Source organism: Botryllus schlosseri, chromosome 3 (assembly GCF_051294905.1).
Source record: "Botryllus schlosseri isolate E-star chromosome 3, Bs_hap1, whole genome shotgun sequence".
In the NCBI taxonomy this organism is placed as follows: domain Eukaryota; kingdom Metazoa; phylum Chordata; class Ascidiacea; order Stolidobranchia; family Styelidae; genus Botryllus; species Botryllus schlosseri.
This window is the reverse complement of record NC_137238.1, coordinates 7471675-7494759: the sequence shown is the minus strand read 5'-3', so window position 1 is coordinate 7494759 and position 23085 is coordinate 7471675. Positions and strand designations below refer to the sequence as shown.

At 40.5% G+C, this 23085-nt stretch overlaps 1 protein-coding gene and 1 long non-coding RNA gene across 3 annotated transcripts in view; both read right to left on the bottom strand.

Annotated features, from left to right (window-relative positions):
• Nucleotides 1–4620, bottom strand: part of LOC145434839 (uncharacterized) — a 249143-nt gene extending 244523 nt beyond the window's left edge. Inside the window, exon 1 of one of the 2 annotated variants that reach the window (XM_080312072.1) lies at nt 4596–4620. The gene's annotated coding sequence lies outside the window, so the exon portion shown is untranslated. The remainder of the gene's footprint in view (nt 1–4595) is intronic. The other variant, XM_080312071.1, reaches the window with a different exon arrangement.
• A 15313-nt stretch (nt 4621–19933) lies between these two features.
• Nucleotides 19934–21543, bottom strand: LOC145435270 (uncharacterized). Its single transcript, XR_013913777.1, has 3 exons — nt 21380–21543; nt 21091–21165; nt 19934–20127 (listed from the first exon to the last, which is right to left on the bottom strand). It is a non-coding gene; the product is annotated as an uncharacterized LOC145435270 (long non-coding RNA).
• Nucleotides 21544–23085: the final 1542 nt, after the last annotated feature.

The window sequence follows — 23085 nt, the reverse complement described above, 5'->3', positions numbered from 1 at the left end:
GAAGATTTAGAGGAATTCCCACGTGTAAGTCATTCCCACGTGTAAGTCATTCATTACTTCATAGCTTTGGCAGTAGCCTAAAACTCGTTGCGCTGGGTAGCTGTTGTTAATAGATGGCAAACTGCACTGCACTGCGTAAGACAGACTTGGATGCAATATAGGTTGCTCGGTTTCACACTCAATTAAGCTACCCTATATCAACACAATTCAATTCAATTCCAAAACTGATCAAATTGGGCATGGTAGTACAGAACGTCGAACGACTCCTTGTTCTCTGTAGTCACTAACAGCATTAGGGGATTAGTCTCAGTACAACCGACCTTGAAACAAATTGATGTCCTGTTCAATGTTTTTTTGCTATTTTCAAACAAGTTTGGGGAAATTTGTCAAAAATCTTAAAGACTGGAGTACGTATTCAAACTTGGCGTAAGACATACCATACGTATACTATTAGATCTGAGATGGGCACCTACTGCCGTGAATGGGAATTTGTGCGGCTGTCAACACCTAATTCAATTAGTATGTGTTAGCATCCGTCGACATGCAAATTGAAATTACTAATTCACTCCCAATTTTTTAAAAATTTTTAATTATTCTCAAATTTTCTTCGCGCTCCACGCAACATAACTTAATTTTTTGATTCTAATATAGTAGCGCCCTTCTAAATCTGAGCAGGAATCAGAATCGTGTGCTCCTCACAAAAGAAATTTTTTTATGGTACATTTGGGCGATTTCAATATATTTCCACTACCGATACGATGAACAATTCGGATCGGGGATCAAGAAATAACAGTATGCAATAAAAAGTGCATGACTAATAATAATTGCCCCACACGAAGATGCAATATCATTTATAACTTGCCTGCTGCATTTGATAAAGTAAGTCATGAATCTCTGCTATATCATGTAAAAATTGGAGCCATCACCACACAATGTACCATTACCGGTACTTCAAAAATTGTTATATTTTTGTTACCCTATTTGTCTTAGTAGTCTTTATAATGTCATGTCTAGGTACTTTGCTTAATATAGCGACTTACGCATGTATTCTTTTTAGTGGAACTGCAAGATACTAGCTACACAGAAGGAATGAGGACGAGAAAAAGAAACAATTGGAAGTTTGACCGATGGTGGGAGACCACTCGTGTTACTGCATGTCTCCTAAAGAAAAATTAGACCTCCAGCAGCAATACTTTTCCATCGATAATCTTCTCATTGTGAATCATGAATGAATATACAATTTGTACCAATGTCGTTTGGGGGGTGTGGAGAAGCTTTTGCGATATTTTAGCATCGGGTTGCTTTGCGATAGGTATGGGATGTACGTGAATTTACAAGCTGGTATGTAATCCTGATTTACACAGACAGCATGTATGTAGGTAGGCGGTTAAATTACAGTCTGAGTGGCAAATATACAGGATACAATGTAGATTGGATATACTGGAGGTGACTGTAACATTACAGTCTGGCGTGTAAAGTGAGATTGCCGGACGAGTGTAAGTTAAATTTACATTGACTAATGGTAATGTTGAATTACCACGAAATGTCTGGCTACCGTGCTTCCAAACATTTCGCGGTAAATCGAGGTTTTTTTTTACAGTGTAGTGTGCAACGGTGCATGTCTTTTTACTGTCATTGAAGAACTTCAACCTGCCACTTTGAATTTTTTTTCCTATGGTATTCTCATATAGTGAACGTAATTTTGCAACTTGATTTGACAGTTGTGGCTTCGACTCGATGCTGTGCTTTTTTTACCGCACTGCAATTTTGAATGTATCGCTATGTCTTGTTGGCATAATGATTTTCAAAACTTGCCAGCCTCTGTTTTTCTGATACATTTGTGTATTGTGCAGTGCGTGTCTTGTTTTATTCTCATAGGCAGAATTCTAGGTAATTGCTTCGACCTATCATAATTTTTCAACACTTTGTCCGTGTGTCGTATTCTGTAATCCTTCCAGTGTGCATGCTTCTTTACCTTGATTTATTGTTGCTTTGACTCAATGCTGTGCTTTACTTTGCTGCAGTTTTTATTATTGCCTTTAATGATTTTCAAAATTTGCCAACCTCTGGTATTTCTGATAAGTTGTGTATGTGTGGTATTCTGTAATCCTCCCAGTGTACATACTTCGTAGTCATCATATTTTAGCCTGATTGATTAATTGATCGACTGCTTGTGATATTTTTGAGTCCACCTGTTGCTTTATTGTATGTCTTGAACTTGAGTGAGTGATTGATTTTGACGTGATTTAGAGCCGTTATTAATTTCACCCGTTGCTGCTTAGTTTTTATTGTTGACAATTCGATAATATAAGCAAGCTTTTTGCCTGAAAATCAATCTTGTGTAAGTGTATTTGTGCGTCGCCTAACCTGTGGTAAGGAAATATGCAGGTCCAGGAGCTAGCTAGTATTCAGAGGGTTGATCAGTGGATAGTCTATGGATATCGGTCCCAACCGGACTTTGTCCCTACAGTGGCCAGGGAGTGACTCAGAAATGACTTGATGGATGGTCAGTGGTCACCCACTGGATAACACCAGGAGTCGACACGCTCGGTGCAACCGGATGGCACTAGGTTGAATCTGGGCCAAATGACAAGTTATCCGACGGATATCCGCTTGCCGTAATGTGTTTGCTGGGTAGTTTTGAAAAATTGGTTATTGAGGTCGACCAACCTATTAAATCACGCCACTGTTTCTGACGCGTGTACGATATCATTAAAGCGATGTTCGGATTGTTTTAAATACGCAAATATATTATCTCCATGTCCTCACTATATAATCAAACACCAATATTGCGTCTGGGTTTATAATCTCAATTTTATATGGTGCGGCCAGCGAATGGATTCAGACGTTGAATGCGTCCCGCGAGCTCAAAAGTTTGCCCACCCCTGGTCTAGACCAGTGGTTCCCAACCTTTTTCGACTCATCGCCCCCTTTTCAAACTCCACACCGATCATCGCCCCCCAAATATTGGGAACCGAAAAATGGGCATACAGACTGATATCACCGACGAGTTGACTGAGAAAAAAGGTCAACTTTTCGGCTCGACCTCGAAATTACACTTTTCCAGCTAAATATTGGTTGAGTTGACTAACAAAAAAGGTGATTTCTCCGACTTGATTCCCAAAGGACCGCAACAGCACTTCGTCAGGCCCCCGCCCCAATACGTTGGTCTTGACCCCCCCTCCATAGGGCGATAAAGCAAACTTCTGCACCGCTCAGACCAAACTTCCCCGATACCTCTTTACCGTTACTTCTCAGCACAAATTCTTGGACTCTGAGTTAGTCCGCTTAATTCGTGCGAAGCGTGAAAAATTTCTATCATTCATGATTGAATCGGTCGGGAATTGCATATATATTGCTGTCAATTTTTATCCTCTCTCTGCTCATGTATTCAGATTTACCGGTAAAGCTGAGTGAGGTGTCTTGGAAAATGAAGGGCCCGTAAATAATAATTGAACATATTCGGGCGGACTCGTGGGTATAATGACTTCGTCACGTAATGACATTTCGTGGCCTGTCTGCTATGTCAAAAGATATTCAAATCGCCCATACGTACTAGACTAAAAGACGCACACGATTCCAAATTGGTATTTCTGCACTGGCAATTAATTTTTCTCTGGGATGGCATTTTTTGTGGGGTTGTGATAGCCAGGACAGGAACATTTGGCGCCAGCCATTTAGGTGCCTTGGTACAATTAAATATATATGTATATCGTATATATATCGAATTCGGTCAGCATAAAGGCAGTCCTTTTCCGCCAAGGTTTTCTCGTTCTGGCACACTTCTCGGAGTCGCATGTTACATGGCCTGAAACTTCATATGTCTTGGTGCGTCATGGTGTGACAATGGCTGACGCCGAGATGCCCATTTCTGATGCCCATTTCTATAACTCATGCGTATTATTTCTTGGAGGAAGAGTATCCAATAAACAAGAAATATGTGATACGGAATGGCGCGCAGTGCGAAACTTTTTGAAAAAGTTTTCAAAATAATGCTCTATAATTATTGTAAATTCACGAAAAGAATTGTGGACCCCCTTCGAGCTCGGGCCCCCCATGCCAATTTGGGGTTTGGGTGTGGTAGTTACGGTCATGGACGCCAATATAGCCATTTCAACGCCTCATCGCCCCCTTCGTCCGTTTTCGCCCCCCTGGACCGACAAATCGCCCCCTGGGGGGCAATATCGCCCACGTTGGGAACCACTGGTCTAGACAGTGAGAGAGTAATCAAGCAGTCAAGCGACAAGAAAGAAGTCGCTGACTGGAAGAGAGTCTTGACTCAAGGGAGAGTCAAGATTCTGAAGAAAAGACTCGACGAGTCCTGACTCGAGAGAGAGAGTCAAGACTCGAAGAGGTAGAGAATAGACTCCTTAAGAGCTGACTCACGAAGACTAGTCAGCTCTCAGGAGGGAGAAGGGAAGAGTCTGAAGGAGACTCGAAACGGAGATCCAGCGACGAGAAGAAGGAAGTAGAAGAGGTAGTTAATTTAAGTCTAGCTAGGTAATAACTAACGGTTACGGTAGTTCTAACTATTGCCTCAGCGGCACCGGAACGTCTTTGCAACCTGAAAGTAGCCGTTAGTATACTCACGCGACCTTAATACAACCAAATACTCCAATCTAGTTGTCCAAGTCGCTTCAAACATCTGAATTACCGGTACCTATACCTACGGTATATCATAATATTTATGCTTGAATTTTCTAGGTATATAAGTCATATAGATACATACCTGTAGAACACTGATTCGTGATTTTATAAAAGTTGGTGCAAGAATGGACATTTTCAACTTGATGTTGATTAATGGAGCAAAATTTGATATTTGAGTGCAATTATACCTCGAATCCAGTGACAAGATTATTAATCGTTGAAACCAAACGCAGCTTGTTTATGTTGGCCCAGAGAATTTGGCTAGCCAGACCATCTTGATAGGATATGGTCAGAGTAAGATAATATTTTGGGCTAATTTACATGAAATTTCCAACATTTGATTTGATATGTCCGCTAAAACAGTTGTTATTCTGCTTTCGAATAAGACCTAAATTGCTGATTTCAATGGTAACTGTGTTTGTCAAAGGCTGTAAAGGTAATTTCTTTTCCATGTTAGATGTTTGTTTGTTTGTGGTGTTCATGGTGGTGGTTCGACTACACTGGTCATTTTACACCAGGTCGGTTCTTATTATTATCATTCCGTATCTGCCCGATTACCAGTGAACTCGGCACTTAGTGAATTCGGCCGCACAAACTCGGCACTTGGTGAATTCGGCCGTGGTAGATCTCGTAGCGGTACCGGCCACCATGATTGGTTACTGGAATGTTTGCCGGTGAACTTGTCACTTTGAGTGGTTGTCAATGTTGTACGGGGGTCAGGGCATGCGTAGATCACACAGTCACGGCGTGATTAGATCACAGATTGCGTAATCGCGGGAAATAACGTGACGCTCTTCACTTGGTGAACTCGGCCCTTAGGGGAATTGGCACTATAACACCTTCGCATTAGAAATGCATTTAATATGAATGAACAGTAGCAAAAAGGAAATTTAAACGTGTCGTGGCTCGCGGTAGATCTCGTAATCTTGGGATCCTTCAACCGTTTTATCAAGACACCCTAACCCCAGAGTGGAATCGTCTCTCCAAAGGCAAAAAATAATTTATTTTGACGTGATCATGCGAAACATTTGTTGATGAGGAACACTGGCTTGTCGTGATCGATAAACGAAGAAGCGCCGCTTGATCTTCCACAGTTTCGATCTCACATACAACGCCAAGATCCATCTTCTCAAAACTTACACGACACAGGCCCGTCACTCACGCCATCGATTCCAAGCAGACCGCGCGTGGTCGGTATATGAGCGCTGCGTTATTTCCCGCGGCTACGCAATCCGTGATCTAATCACGCCGTGACTGCGTGATCTACGGATGCCCTGACCTCCTTACAAGATTGACGAATCACTTGATAATACTATTATTAGTTTAATAATTCATATTAATAGCTGTTAATACACTTCATTACACAATTTCCCGAGGGCCGAATTCACCAAGTGCCGAGTTCATCGGCAACCATCTGCCCACTTATAGCACGGCCCACTCCTAGGCTTTTTAAGACATGGCGATGCGGATCAGATGGCGAGGAGGAGCCTAGATAAACGGCCAACACTTCGGTAGGAATTATGGAATCGACGTGTCAGGCTCGAACCCGCAATTCATTGGTGTTTAGCTATAATGGAGGGTACCACTACGTTACCTCGCCATACCTTGTAAAATCCGACCGTAGCATTTGGCATTTCGTGTGCAATTGACTTTTGTGTGGAAAATTGTGTTCGTTTTAGAACTTATCCGAAACTTTTATTCCGCCATAGATTGTATATGATAAAACGAAGCCACTCACCACAAAGGAGGATTTAAAGAAGTTTGATGACATATTGAATGAAAGCAAAAGCCTTTGCAAGAGATGTGGTATGTTGAATCTGTTTTGTTATTTTCAAATTCTTGCCGATAGCAGACGGTATATATAAACGTAAGATGTGAAAGCTATCAAGGTGTGATGTTTATTATTTTGAGAAATTCAGTCCGTCAAAGTGGACGATCGTATTGCTTGTATTATATTTAGGCTTATTTTGGCATCTTTGAGATGCAACTCTGAACGTGGACGGTCATGAACAGTCAACTAATTCTGTTCCTATATTGACATATCAGACATTTGCACTCGTACCGTTGGCGGCGACAATATTGGTCAGTCAGTCCTTCAGACTCTACAGTTCTCCCTCTCCAGGACTCGACTCCTCTTCGTGGGTCGAGCCTTGGTGAGTCTTTTCTCTTCGAGTCCTGACTCTCTCTCTTGAGTCAAGACTCGTTGAGCTTTTTCTTTGGAGACTTGACTCTCCCTTGAGTCAAGGCTCCCCTTTCTCCTTACTCTCGCGCCTCTTCCTTGAGACGACGAGAGATCTCGACCTTTTCTCACCTTCGCTTGTCTGACGTCAGCCGTCAGACATCGTTCGATCTTCTCGCGCCACACCCTGCTCTGTAACTGGCCTTGTTTAACGCTTATAGATAGGACTACAAACAGCGCAAGCCGCCCTGTAAAAGCATTACAGCACGCGCATAGATAGTAGACATACGCAGCGCGTTCTTTCAGCAAAGAGCAAAGCTACAGAAGGGACTACGCCCTGCTCTGTAGCTGGCCTTGCGAACGCTTATAGATAGAACTACAAACAGCGCAAACGACGCCGTAAACCGTACTGCAAAAGCATTACAATACGCGCATAGATATTAGACATACGCAGCGCATTCTTTCCAGTGATGAGCACCGGAGCGGAGTCGGAGTGGATCCGGAGCGGAGTTTTGCAAATTTTGTGATACCCGGAGTGGAGTCGGAGTTTACAACAGATATTTTTCCGGAGTTTTACGGAGCATTGTAAGTTTTGCCCGGTGCCCCTGATATCTTTGACCAGAAGACACTATTGATTACAAACCAAAACACAGACAGTTGACACCTTGTAAAGTTGTAATATGACGGGTAACATGCAAAAATGATTGCCAAGTGCATAAAAATCAGCCATCTGCACTGCAATTGGGGACTGGAGAGTAACCTAGTGATCTAGCAAGGCATTTCAATTGAGCAGTGTCTGTAGTTCACAAACTTGAAGCCACCCAACATCATTCGCAGTGCATCATTTGTTCCCTGCCTTGAGATGCAGTCTTTGAATCCACTACTGTGTGCTGAATGTCACCATATTATGAGATAAGATCTTCTACGTTGCTGTCATTGCAGTCTGCTAGAAAGTCACATTACATTCCTCCTTGCGTATTTGTTTTGTGACTAATTTTCATGCTACCCCAGTAATTGTGCAAAACATTTACAATCAGCAACATACAGCGGGGCTTCCCTATGGTACAGCCTTTAGCTACCCTGATTCTTCCAGCAAGTTCATGATCATAACGGAATATATCCCATCATCCTGATGACATTCAACATAGTAATAGGTCCATTTTGTGAAAATGTGTTTCCAACTTTGGTATCAGTTGAAACAAGATAATATCCGATACCACTTTTGTGATAACTTTTCGCAACTTTCATCGTACCGTACTTGCAATTTGCAGTGAGAGATATCGATAATAAGTGTTACATCAATATTACCTTTATATCTGTGAGAAATATACATACAACAGGCAAGTATCTGGATGGAAACAATAATAACTTATGCAATATGTTACATGACTTAATGATTGCATTTCTGAACAGCCACACTAAATAACTACGGTACAACCGTCTGCTCTGCTCGCATCAACTCAACTACAACTACACTTCCTTCAATATTGATTGACGTAGTCAGTCATCCAGAACTCTTCTGAATTTTCGTCATGTAATGTTTGGTTTGATTGAGAAATGACTTCGATGTGATAAGAAAAATCAGCACCGCAATCAAGTTTCTGCTGCTGGTCTGTCTCAGACTCCAAATTCCAGATATCATGTATCAGCTTCAAAATTGGAAGTCACTAGTCAACTCTAAAGAGCGTCGATCGGTGCGTCAGTGATGCATCATGTATGTTTAGTGCAGTGCAGTTCCATCAACTGTTTCATGGCGATGCGGAACTTAATTTACTGAAACCTGTGATGTGATCGTTGATTTCAGTGGTGTTAGTGGTAGTTAGTTCGAACTGATTGGTCTTCCTTCGTCGTTTTAATATAATGGCTGCAGCACCGTCGACGTCAAGTGGGTTACTCACAAAGACGCAGAGTGACGTGTGGAAGGATTTCACTCTGATGCTGCATGATAATAACGGCAAGTATACTGGGTTTGCGAGATGTCACAATTGCAATGTTCAGCTTAAGCATCACAAGTTGACAAGTGGTACGTCGCATCTTCGAAGACATATCGAAGCGTGTAAGAAGAATTGATCGCAGTCGAAGAAAGTTCCTCTCTTCCAACAAAAAAGTAAGCAAGAAATCAAAGGAGGTGATCATGGGGAACACTGAACGCCGGGTGGAGAATACCGAAGAAGTGCCGGTTTGCCGTGTTGTTGTGCAGAATACGTGTTTTGCCATTCAGATTTACGGTGAAACGTATGTTGGATGAGGAGGCTTTATCTTTGAAGCAGAAGCTGTCAGATGAACTAAGAGTTGCTATCGAGTGTTATGGGCTGGCTGGCATCACCACAGATATGTGGACCGATCTAAAGGGTCGCAGTTCTATTAACTTGACTGTCCATTTTGTTGGAGAGAACTTGACTCTCAGAAGTAATGTTGCGACTGTTCGGCAATTCACGGATACTAAAAAACTGGTCTGAATATCAGACAGGCTATCGAATACATCGATTGGGATTCTTCGACAATGGTCTGAATATGTTTCGGAGACTGGACAAGATTCTTCGGGTTATCTCGGAGTCTGGGATTGAGATCCCCGGAGTCGGAGGGACTTTGCCTCAGAGACCAAAGTTGTCGGAGGGACTCGGAGTCTCGAAAAGCAGACTCCGCTCATCACTGATTCTTTCAGCAAAGAGCAAAGCTACAGACGGTAATACAACAGCGATACATAGACAGTAACCAAAGATCGCAGTCCAGTCTAGACAAGCGGCAACAATCAGACAGCAAGGTAATTAACGATACTGGAGTATCGTTTCTTGTAGACTGATACAGCGCGTTACTGCAACGCACAAACTACAACAGCTGCAGACCAAAAGCAACACACCACGCCGTACTTTCTTGCCGGCGTGGTATTCTGTACTACAAAGGCCACCTATTCAACGAACACAGAGAAACCGGCAATACATACCGGTTTCTCAGGCCACAAAAGCGTAGGCCTAATAAGATGGCATACGCAAACGTACTAAAAAGCAACGCCAACGCAAGAGTTACATATGGCCTTCGGCCAAGATCAATTGACATCCTTACGCCAAATGAACTGTTAGCCAGCGAACTAATCGATGCTATCCAACAACATCCGACGCTATCACAGCACATACAAGACATATATTCAATCTTTCAGATAGGGCGGAATACATTCAACCTGACCTTCGAGGTAGACTCCCCTATTGAAAGACTCAAGAAAACCTTCATCCAAATAACGGAAGAAGATGGAATAAACACAAAAAAGGGGAAAATATACTTCACAGAGACAAGAAAACCAACAGTAAAGATGAACATTAGGGCCGTTCCAAGTGAGGTGGACGAAGCCGAAGTACGCCAAAAATTTCAAAATTACGAATGCGGCAACATAAAAGAAATAGACTTGATCTTCCACAGGGGAACAGGTATACACAATGGATATCGCCAAATATCCATAGAAAATTATATACCAGGCAAAATACCAGCATTCGTGTACCTTGGCCGTGCACCATGCAAGGTATACTTACCGCCAGAGGAGCTTACAAACCAGAAGTGCAACCGATGTCTCCTCACAGGACACAACGCGAAACAATGCCCCAACGAAACTGTATGTTTGTTGTGCAACGAATACGGGCACAGGAAAGACCAATGCACAAAAAACACAAACATAGGAAACGCACAACGGGATTTCCCACCACTACTTGGGAACGCGAACACAGAAAACAACATGAGCCAAGATCAGCTCCTGGCAGAAAGCGAACCGCCGACTACGCAAACATCACTTGGCACAACCCCCTCCCCACATCAAGGAGAGGTTGACGGAGTAGAGATTATAGAACAGTGGTTCCCAACCTTTTTATCCTAATTCCCCACTTCCGATTTATTCCGAGCCTTCATTCCCCACCAAAAGCTCTATATCCATATCTACCCTTCAAAGTGTTACCTCCAATAAAATATTGCAAGACTTGCTTGGTAAATAATAGCCTAGCTTCGTGCCATTGGTGATTGCTAAGATCCCCGGAATTGATCAGCACACAATTAAATTAACGCAGTGGTGAACTGGTAACAGTAAATGCACCTTCGTAAATATAAGTATCTACCCCGGCGCGCAGCCAACAGAAAAATAGGAGGGGTTTGAAAATTTTCCAAATGTTGCGGGGTAACATCATTTTACATACGTAAATGCCGAATAAGACATGGGTCAGATAAGCTTCCTGATGCTGACGTGCGTGCGATATATATATAAGCCGCCGTAAACTACACTTTCGCACAATACTAAAAGAACTTGAAATAACACAAATATGTAATTTCATTTGTAACGAGTCCGGATGTGCTATCAATTAGCGAGTCCACGATCTCCGTTGAAATACATGTTCATGTTCAGCAATATGAGCTCTTATTACAACTAATCAGAATTTTTTCTGTCACTTCGTTACGTGAGCGATGATGGTGTACAAATGAATAAAACCATTTCTGGAGATCACGTGTTGCTATCCAGGTGATTCTCGCCAATTGGAGGCACTGATAATATGAATCGCTAAATTGCAAATGAGATATGAAATATTCGGTCGGCATTTCAAAACGACATTTAATAAAGAAGAATATTACTGTAAATAATTTTTTAAAAGTGAGTCTTATTCCCCACCAGAAATCCAGAAATTCCCCACCAGTGGGGAATTCCCCACCGTTTGGGAACCACTGTTATAGAAGAAAGCGAGACAGAACAGGAGAAAGAAGACCTTTTCGAAACCGTCTTAAAAGAAGCGGAATCACCGAAAAGCAGCTTGCTAGACCAAACAATAAGACCAGGTCAACAAGAAGAAATAAATAGCGAAAATAGCGTAAGATCTAACGAAGGAACGCTGCAAATCGTCACAAGCGATGACGACACACAGCACAGTGCGAACAAAACTGGGGCAACCCCCCAAAAAACAGGGCAAGCCGGGAAAAATCAAACAACGATCCTAAGAAATAAATATGAAAGCCGTAAAAACAGGGCAAGCCGGGAAAAATCAAACAACGATCCTAAGAAATAAATATGAAAGCCGTAACTTCACGGCATCTGAATTCTTCAGTGCACCCTCGCTGAACAAACGGAATATGGTACAGCGCAGTCCGCAGGAAGAAAATAATGACACGAAAGCCAGGAAAAAACTTGGCTTCAAAAAATAGAATAACAATCAACAGAAACTAATACCCCCCCCCCCCCCCCACCTAAAAGAAAATGGATATGGACATTATATCAATAAACGTCAACGGCATGAGTGTTCATTGGCAAAAACTAAAAAATCTACTCAAAACCGACAAAAAATGGAAAAGAGCTTGCATACAGGAAACTCATAAGATGAACCTGAATAAAATAAAGAAGTGGGCCGAGACAAACGGCATCACTTACTACCCAAACCATATTGAGGAAAATACCAAATGGATAGACACAGAAGAAAACAAAAAACTATACTTCAAAGGAACCGGAATCTTCATAAAAAACGAATTGTATGAAGAACAAAATGAAGACAATCATAGTAAAAGAACACAGAATCCAGCACATAAAACTAACAGATAAAAAAAACAGATCAGGCCACAAAGGTTTGGAACGTATACGCACCATCAGATGTCGGGAGAATACAAACGGAAACGTATAAAATACTAACCGAGAAACTCAGCATCGAACCACACACAACAATCGTGTGCGGTGATTTTAACATCGTCACCGAAGCCATAGATACAAAAAACGCAACAAACTTCCAGCTAACACCAGCAGCCAAAATATGGCGAAGCTTCATACGAATATACAAATACCGCGATGTGTGGCGTTGGCACAACACCTGGCAAAAACTATATACAGTCACAAAGACCAGGCAAGCAAGAAGAGTCGATCGAATATACGTCTCAAATGACCTGATACAAAGCAGCAGAACACATTACAAACTAAATACGATAGCAGATCACACTTTCTACCAAAAAATAACAATAAAACTAACAGAATACGCCAGGTGGGGGAAAAATCATTGGAAAAACGACACAAGATTATATGAAGACAAGGAACTCGAAACGATAATACAGAAAATACATTATAAATGCAACAAAAGGAAAACCCAATACGAATCTATGTACGAGTGGTGGGATTTCTTTAAAAACCAAGCCAAAAGGCAAATAATAAAATACGCCATAACAAAGAGGAAAGCTGAAGTCAGCAAAGTGACAGAGCTAAAGAACACCATAGCAAGGAAACAAAAAGAGCAAGACGGCGACGATACGTACGCCGAAATCAAAAAGCTCAAAGAGATAGAGGAGAGAGAGATCCAGTACCAGTGTAAGCTCCACAAGCTCAAAGATCTAGAGCAAGGCGAGCAGCCGACGAAATACTTTTTTCGGAAACTAAAACAACGGAAAACGAATAAATCACTAACCGAGTTAGTGAATCGCGAGGGCAAAAAAATAACATCTAAAGAAGCGATACTAGAGGAAGCAGAGAACTTCTACAAACATCTATGGAAGAAATCACCCTATGAGAACCCTGCTTTACAGGACAAATACATAGAGACTATACAACACTTAAGGATATCGGAAGAAGAGGAGATACAACTAAAAACCGGAATAACCCAATTAGAAATTAAGAACATACTACGAGGCATGGAGAACGATAAAACACCGGGCCCAGACGGCCTCTCCAAAGAATTTTATACAAAATATTGGCACATAATCAAAAATGACATAAGCGAACTCCTAAACAACGCATACCTCCTTGAAGGAATATGCGGATCGTGGAAGGAAGGAGCCACTACCCTACTCTACAAAAAGGGAAACCCTAATCAGCTAAAAAATTGGCGTCCGATAACACTCCTCAATACGGACTACAAACTCCTAACCGGAATCCTGTCGAACCGTCTCAAACACATACTACCTAATCTGATACTACCAACGCAGAAATGCGCAGTAACAAACAGAAAAATAAGCGATGTGCTCAAAAACATCCAATCAGTAACGGAGTATGCAGAAGAAAGAAAGAGAGAAGTACTGATAGTGAATTTAGATCAGCAGAAGGCATTTGATCTGGTAAACCACACTTATCTATATAAAATCCTGGATAACTACGACATACCAGAGCACTTCACAAAGCTGATCAAAAATATTTACAATACAGCCGAAAGCAAAATAACAATAAACGGCGCAAATACGAAACCAATCAGACTAGAAAGAGGGATCCGACAAGGTTGCCCATTAAGCATGGCGTTATATGCAATCACCTGCGACCCCCTAGCAAGAAGCATTACAAAGAACGAGAACATAAGCGGGGTGAGGATAGGGAAGGCGACAATGAAGTTGCAACAGTATGCAGACGACATGACTGTGCTCATCACTAACGAAAAAGAACTGCCAAACATATTCAGGGAATTCGAACGATATGAAATGGCTACCGGACAAACATTAAACGCGGAGAAAACAGATCTTACACATCAACCAAAAACAGGGATATAACAATGCGAACAAAAAATACGAAAGACTCAAAAAAACCGAAATCAGGATACTAGGACAAATATACGGCAAAAACCAAGTGACAGAAACCTGGAAAGAACGAACAGAAAAAATCAGTCGTATCACTAACGCATAAAAAAACCGACGCCTCACCTGGGTGGGGAAGAAGGCGATATTAAACAGCATGGTCACCACGCAGGTGATTTATAACGCCAGAGCAGTCGAAATGCCAAAAAAAAACAGAAGCAAATTCAATCCACGTGCTTCAAGTTCCTGTGGCATCCTGAAAAAATGGAAAGCATAGCACGAAGGACCTTGATTGCTGAACAGGAAAAAGGAGGGCTGGGCGTACCGGACGTTGAATCCCGGGTCAAGGCGTGCCAGCTTGAAAATATAGTAGAAATCAAGAAAATGGAAGAGCCCACCGAGATATGGCACCACCACGCCATCTATGAGCTGGGAACAAAAATAAAGAAAGTAAATGCAAAGCTGTACTCCAACTCAGCAAAACATAGGTACCCCACTCCAAAAAAGTGGACAGAAGTAGTGAGGGTACCTGGATTATAGACCGTCCAATCACAGAAGGCCACGTCGCCTTAATTGCCACGCCTACATTGCCACATCATCCGCCCATTGCCGCACCTATAGGACGCCCATTGCCACATCATCTGCTACGTCATCAGCCGCGGCCATGGCTATTTAGAATGTAAACACTCTCATAATATAATTAACGTCGGACTATGGCCGGTCCATGCTTCCGAGAAATAAATAACATTCATTATACGTTAGCTGATACTTTCCTTAGATAATATAGTATGTGTATTTAGGACTAATATTCTAATATGTGTATATAGGACTAATGCGACTACTTCGAAAACGCGTACTGATCTGTTTTTGGGAATATGAATTCTCGCTTATTCTTATGTGAATTTAGAACTTTGTATTTTCGCGGATCAATAATTAATTAATGTTCATTTATAAACGCGTAACAGAAATCACGCAAAAGTCGATATTACTTTGTGATGATTTTGATGTTGTTCCATACCGATTGGGAAGATAGCACACTCAATTTCGTAACCAACTACATAATCCCTAGTTACGTAGTCAGACGCATAACGGCATTTACGCAAAATCGGTATTGCTTAGCGATAATTTTGATCACTATGTTTTATCGCTCGCCGCCAGACTATTGCCGTTTGTATTTATGAACAAATTTCGAAAACTATGATGTCTACGCAAGACTATATTCGCAAGATATTCTATTATGTGTATTTAGGACTGTGTATTTTCGCGGATAGTATGAGCTCTCAGATAACACTCATCCACGTTGAACTATAGGGGTGGTTATTTGATGATGTATTAAAATTCTACGCATATTTCGCGCGATCAACATAATATTAATACCTAGTAACGATTCAACTTCATGACATTTTCAGTATTAAACAGAAATATAGACCTAGAATACTAACTTTTATTCATTAACGTAGTAAAACGCATAACAGAATTCACGCAAAAGTCGATCGGTATTTGCAATAAAGCCTAAAAATTAGAGTCGCATCTTTTCGCAATTTATGCAGCTATTCGCGCAGACTTTGCCGCATTTGCTGTATCTGAAGTAGAATTTCAGCGTCGTTATTCGCTATAAGCCAGGAAATGCACCTTCGCGCAATTTATATAGCCAAACGCATTAACTTTTCTGCATCTGAAGTAGAATTTCAGCGTCGTTATTTGTTATAAGCCGAGAAATGTACCTTCGCGCAATTTTTACAGGCAGTCTCACCCATTTTGCTGCGTCTGAAGTAGAATTTCAGCGTCGTTGTTTGCTATAAGCCGGGAAATTAGAGTCGCTGCTTCGCGCCATTTTACAGCCAGTCTCACACACTTTGCTGCATCTGAGCTTCATACTAATACATGCATAATTTTTGCATGACGAGAATACGGGTAATACGGTCAATAAACGCCGGAGGCGAGTCATTTAAACCTTGTTGCTAGATAATACCGCTTTCGGCTACAACAAAGTTGCCCTGCAACAAAAAATAGAAGCCCTTATGATCATGCAGACTATCTACATTGTATAGGTATGAAGTGAAATAGAACGGAGTTTACGCAAAAGTTGCTATTGATCATAGACCAAGCTTGCTTTCAGAGCTGGAAACTAAATGCACATGAAAATTTAACTAGGTTTTCCCCACACGCATCAAATGTAGGCCTACTCAAGTGTTTATGAGGTGGCGAATAGTTCGAAGGTTGTTGGCATGCAAGGACGTCACATAGAATTGTGGAGTTTTCTGTAAACTATAATCCAGTGATATATTTTCAATCACTATACTTTTAATAATCTAAAGTAAGTAGCCTACTTGAATGTCATTAAAGAAAGCAGATTTGTATGAAAACTCGTTAAATAGAAGTAAAAGTAGCCTAGAAACATGACTACTTACTGAAAAATCGTTACGTAGAAGTGGGGTTAGTCTACGAACATAACCACTTACTTACTTTGAAATCTCTACTTGTACTTGTATTCGTACTTTACCTTTACACGTCGTTTTTGTATAATGGATACTAATTTTATTAAAAATTAAAAAAGTGCGAAAAATTACATTTTACCTCCGGAACGTAGCAGGAAAAATCGTATAAATTTTGTAAAGTAGATGGAAAACCACACTATTCCGATGCAGTAAAGACTCTTACACTCTGGATTTTGTGCAGTATATACTAATTTTACATTGCGGAGTATTCCATAAACGTTAATCCAGTGATCCTCCTTCTATTTTCAATCACGATCCGCTTATTATTCTAGGCTTCGAAGCCCACACCCAGTACGTTTTATGGGGATTATTATTTTTAGATTAAATATAGCGTATCGAGACTTCGTGAAACTTACTTGGAAATAGTTATTTCTACCCTAATTTAATAGATTTCTCAGATATCGTAGCAACGGAACTGGCTTGAGCAAGCGGTTAAGGCGTTGGACTTGAGTTTCAATGAACAAGTGTTTTATAAGTAGGGCAATTTTTTTTTGACATGTCAAAAAAAGTCAAAATTAGGTCAAAATTGTAGCGTTGGGTCAAAATTTGTCAAAATTGTTTACAAAGTCAAACATTTTTTGACCTCTGCATTTCGTTTGTATCGTAGATTTTGCGCTGTCGGTTAACTTATCATTTGATATTTTACAGCTTGTAGCCTACTTTACAGGCCTACCGTTGTAAACGGACCATCGTCTGCTCATTGTGAATCATAAATGGTCAAATGAAACAAATAGTGACATGGTTTTATGGTCAACGTACCGCAATATCCTAGCTGAAGCAAGACTGCTTGGACATTGCATGGTTCTTATATCAAGAAGTGCAAGCTGAAAAATTGTGATATAGACAACATCGTCAGAATGAAGCAACACGGTTTGTCACCAGCAGTGTGCACACAACTTGAGTGTTGTCAGCCAACAAATGCTGCTGTTGAACGTTCTTCCTCCGTTCTTGGCAAGCTACGCAGTAAGGACAGACACTTTCTACCCGAGAATGTAGGAAAGGATCTTTCGTTGTACTACAACAAATTTTAATTATTTCCACCAGAATACGTAATGTAACTACTGGAATTCTTCATAGGGCCAGATTTTGTTAAAATACTAGTTTTTCATGTAAAAATCTGTCAGTTCATGAGCCAAAAACGTTTTTTCAGGCCAATCTACTTTGTAGGGACAGACAGTTCCAACCAGAAATGAAGATAAGTAGTACAATTTTAACATTATATGCGAAAACACCTAATTTGCATACGTGAGGTCAAAATTTGGTCAAATTTCAGTTTTTTTAGGTCAAAAAAGGTCAAAATTTAGATTTTTTAGGTCAAAATCTTCCGTTTTTTAGGTAAAAAAAAATTGCCCTAGTTATAAGTTACTCATGTTTACAACACAACCTAAACGCAAAGTGCACGAATTTCCATATTGATCAAATACCACAAACTTTGCTGGCTTTCAGAGTTAGTAACTAAGCGCGTAACAGAATTTACCTAAAAAAGTCAGTACTCCGAAATTTTTGTAAAGTATAGCTTTTTGGCGTTGGATTTAAGTTCCAATGAACAAGTGTTTACATATAGGTTCGAATCCCACACCCACTACGTTTTACGAGAATTAATATTTTTGGATTCAAATTTAGCGTATTGAGTACTTTTTCTGCCTTTTTCAGCGCATTAGAGACGTTTACACTATGGATTTCGTGAGCTTTACTTGAGTTTTATAAATTAACGTAAAAGTAGTCATTTCCGAGTAAGTAAAACGTTCGTATTGTAGGTTCATTTCTGCTTAATACTATAATTACCATGGAGTTGAAGCAGTCCAATATCAAAAACACCCGAAAGTATTTGTTGCATATAGCTAAAAACCTAATTGAGTACTCTGAAGAAGTACAAGTTGCACAGTTTGTGGTATTTCTATGACAGCGAAATTTAGCTGACCAGAACTTATACTTGAGTACTTCGAAATGTACAAGTACTTTACCTTCACACAACGTTTCTGTAAAATGAATACTGATTTTATTAAAATATAAAAAAAGCTCGAAAAATTACATTTCATCCCAAACCATCATATCTGTTTTGCGTGAACATAGCATATACCTAAACATAGTCAATTTTATTAGCAGAATTGCCGTGTTAAACATTGAATTCTCACCATGAAAGTCGGTACGCGGTTATAGGAGAGTATAACAATGCGCCATACCAAATCCCATCACACATTTCATGATGGAACAACTTTAAAACTAACGCGGCTCTACATCGACTTTTTGCGTAGATATGTTTTGTGGGAGCGTATAGCACGTACCCATACATAGCCAACTTTAATAACGGAATTACCATGCTTAACATTGAATCCCAACTCGATACTTGATACGTAGTTGTAGGACATTATGGCAATGCACCATGCTGAATTTCATCACACATCTAATGATGGAACACCTTTGAAACTATCGCAGTCGAATACCGACTTTTACGCATATCTGTTTTTCGTGAACATAGCATATACCCATACATAGTCAATTTTAATAGCAGAATTAGCATGCTAAACATTAAATTCTCACCTTGAACGTTGGTACGCAGTTGTAGGACATAATAACAATGCATCATACCAAATTTCGTCAGACATTTCATGATGTAACACCTTTAAAACCAACGCAGTTCTATACAAACTTTTGGCTAAATCTGTTTTTCCGTAGCGTAGCACGTACCTATACATAGTCAACTTCAATAACGGAATTAGCATGTTAATAATCGACTCCCCACCTTGAAACTCGGTACGCAGTTGTAAGACATTATGACAATGCACCATGTCAAATTTTGTTACGCATTTCATGATTGAACAACTTTAAAACTAACGCAGTTCCATACCGACTTTAGCTGGAGCGTAGCACGTACCGATGCATACTCAACTTTAATAACGGAATTACCGAGCTAAACATTGAATGCGCAACTTGAAGATTGGTTCACAGGTGTAGGACAGTATGATAATGGAACATATCAAATTTCATCACACATTTCATGATGGAACACCTTTAAAACTAACGCAGTTCTATACCAACTTCGCAGGAATCTGTTTGCGGGAGCGTAGCACGTACCTATGCGTGATCAACTTTAGTGATGGAATAGAATTCATAGACTAACATCCATCTCAAATCCGAAGTGCATACCCGCGCGGAGTAATTATAACCAAATTTAGTCCAAATCTATACGGAAATGTAGCCTAACTCACCTGCGTCATCAGGTGAAGTGCATAGCGCGATAGTTGTGACAGAAATGTAACAATTTCGGAGCGTGAATTGCGTATGCAATGTCGGCGTTTTGATCTGAAATGAAATGAGCGAATTTCAATATAGGTGATAAATAATATATATATATATATATATATATACTGTTGCTCTAGCTAATTAATTAATTCATAATATTGTAACCACACTGCGCGAACGAGTAATAAGCGGGACTAGGAACTTGCATGTACATACGAATTTATCCGAATTCGACCATATCCTCGGTTAACACAATAGCCGTGCACAGAACTCATTATTACGTTATTTGCTATTTAAAATGATGCGGGCAATCTCGGTGTAATTCGATCTGCGCGCCTTATCCATTTATGCTCCAATGCGTTATGCGACTTTAGTATAGGTATTGGATCTAATATATTCTATAAACATCTACGTTAATCTGAAGTGTATTGCTGCATCGAAAAATTATAGCTATACGCGGTACGCTGTCGATTTTTCAATATAGTCAAGAAATGAAATAGCCCGCCTTTAGTGTTGCGTAATCTGCCTTGTCATTATATGCTTGTAACTAGTTCCGGGCTTGCGGTGCTAGTCTTCTTGACTGCATGAAATATGATGTTTTAGCTTCAAACTCCAATGCATTACCATGCCGTATTTGTAACCACAGCGAGATTCGAGTAATAAGCGAGACTAGATAGTCTACCCTTAACAGAGAACTTGCATATACATTCGAATTTATGCGACTTCAGCTATATTGCATAGCCGAGCACAGAACTCAATATTACGTTATTTGCTATTTAAAATGATGCGGGAAATCTCGGTGTAATTCGATCTGCGCGCATTATCCATTTATGCCCCAATGCGTTTTGCGGCTTTAGTATAGGTATTGGATCTAATATATTCTATAAAACATGTACGTTGCTATATATATATATATATATATATATATATCTTAAACTGAAGTGCATTGCCGCATCTAAAAAATTATAGCTATACGCGGTACGCTGTCGATTTTCAATATAGTCAAGAAATGAAATAGCCCACCTTTAGTGTTGCGTAATCTGCCTTGTCATTATATGCTTGTAACTAGTTCCGGGCTTGCGGTGCTAGTCTTCTTGGCTGCATGAAATAGGATGTTTTAGCATGCCGAATTTGTAGCCACAGCGAGATTCGAGTATTAAGCGAGGCTAGATAGTCTACCCTTAACAGAGAACTTGCATATACATTCAAATATATATATCTTAATCTGAAGTGCATTGCTGCATCGGGAAAATTATAGCTATACGCGGTACGCTGTCGATTTTCAATATAGTCAAGAAATGAAATAGCCCACCTTTAGTGTTGCGTAATCTGCCTTGTCATTATATGCTTGTAACTAGTTCCGGGCTTGCGATGCTAGTCTTCTTGGCTGCATGAAATAGGTTGTTTTAGCTTCAAACTCAATGCATTAGCATGCCGAATTTGTAACCACAGCGATATTCGAGTATTAAGCGAGGCTAGATAGTCTACAGAGAACTTGCATATACATTCAAATTTATGCGACTTCGGCTATATTGCCCGTCAACATTATAGCCGCGCACAGAGCTCATTATTATATTATAGCTATACGCGGTACGCTGTCGATTTTCAATATAGTCAAGAAATGAAATAGCCCACCTTTAGTGTTGCGTAATCTGTCTTGTCATTATATGCTTGTAACTAGTTCCGGGCTCGCGGTGCTAGTCTTCTTGGCTGCATGAAATAGGATGTTTTAGCTTCAAACTCAGCGCATTAGCATGGCGAATTTGTAACCACAGCGAGATTCGAGTATTAAGCGAGGCCAGATAGTCTACCCTTAACAGAGAACTTGCATATACATTCAAATTTATGCGACTTCGGCTATATTGCTGGTTGACATTATAGCCGCGCACAGAACTCATTATTACGTTATTAGCTATTGGAGAAATCTCAACGTAATTCAATCTGCGTTCACAAGTAAGCTAATGCTGCATCGAGAAATTATAGCTAAATTGAGTTTAAATTGACACGAAAATACATTGGTCTTACCTCATCTGCGATACCTGCATCCCTGCGCACATGGCAATACTTGTAATAGAAATGTGAAGTTTTCAGAATGCGAATTGCTTTACGTCGGAACTAAACATTCTAATTCGTAACGCCAGCGCGGCGTTTTCTTGGAAACGCAACTATATTTAGAATGTTCTAATTCCCATTATCGATGTGGCCCGACTTCTTGGAATCGTAACTATATTTAGAATGTTCTAATTCATATTGTCGATGTGGCCCGACTTCTTGGAATCGTAAGCAACTATATTCGTGCCACGTTTACACGCGTCAATTTCTTGGAATAGTATTCGGCAATATGCGCGTGAGCTTTCGCGTCAATGTAGACATTTATGGTGGCGATATCTGCATTATCAAGTTGCATTCGCAGAATTCCTCAAAATCATTGACTAATTCATGATGACACAGTTGTTATAGTACACACAAACATAGTCTTACATTTATGTGTTATTACTCGAAAAAGGTGTTGTCTCGGAATTTAAGAGAGAATCGGCGGTTATATTCTCAAAACAGCTCAATACGGCTAGTTTGCTCAATAGCCTGGTGGTGAGCGACATGAAATTATGCCCAACCAAACCAGGTTCGATTCTAGCTAAGGTAAGTTTTGATGTGGCAATGAGTGACATAGGTGCAGCAATCGACATCGCGCTGGTTGATGGGCTGCTGTGCACCGTATAGATGCGGCAATCAATGCGGTGATGATGTGGCAATGGATGATGTGGCACTATAGGCGTGGCACTTGATGATGTTGCGCAGATGATGTGGCAATGGGTTTGCTATAGGTGCGGCAATGGATTGATGATGTGGCAAGGGGCATCCTGTAGGTGCGGCAATGGGCGTCATATAGGCGTGGCAATTAAGGCGACGTGGCCTTCTGGGATTGGCGGGCGTATATTTGATCAAGCTACACTACTGACAGATCAACTAGAACTGATCGAGAAATTGAAATGGACGGAAGAGGACTGGGAAACTACC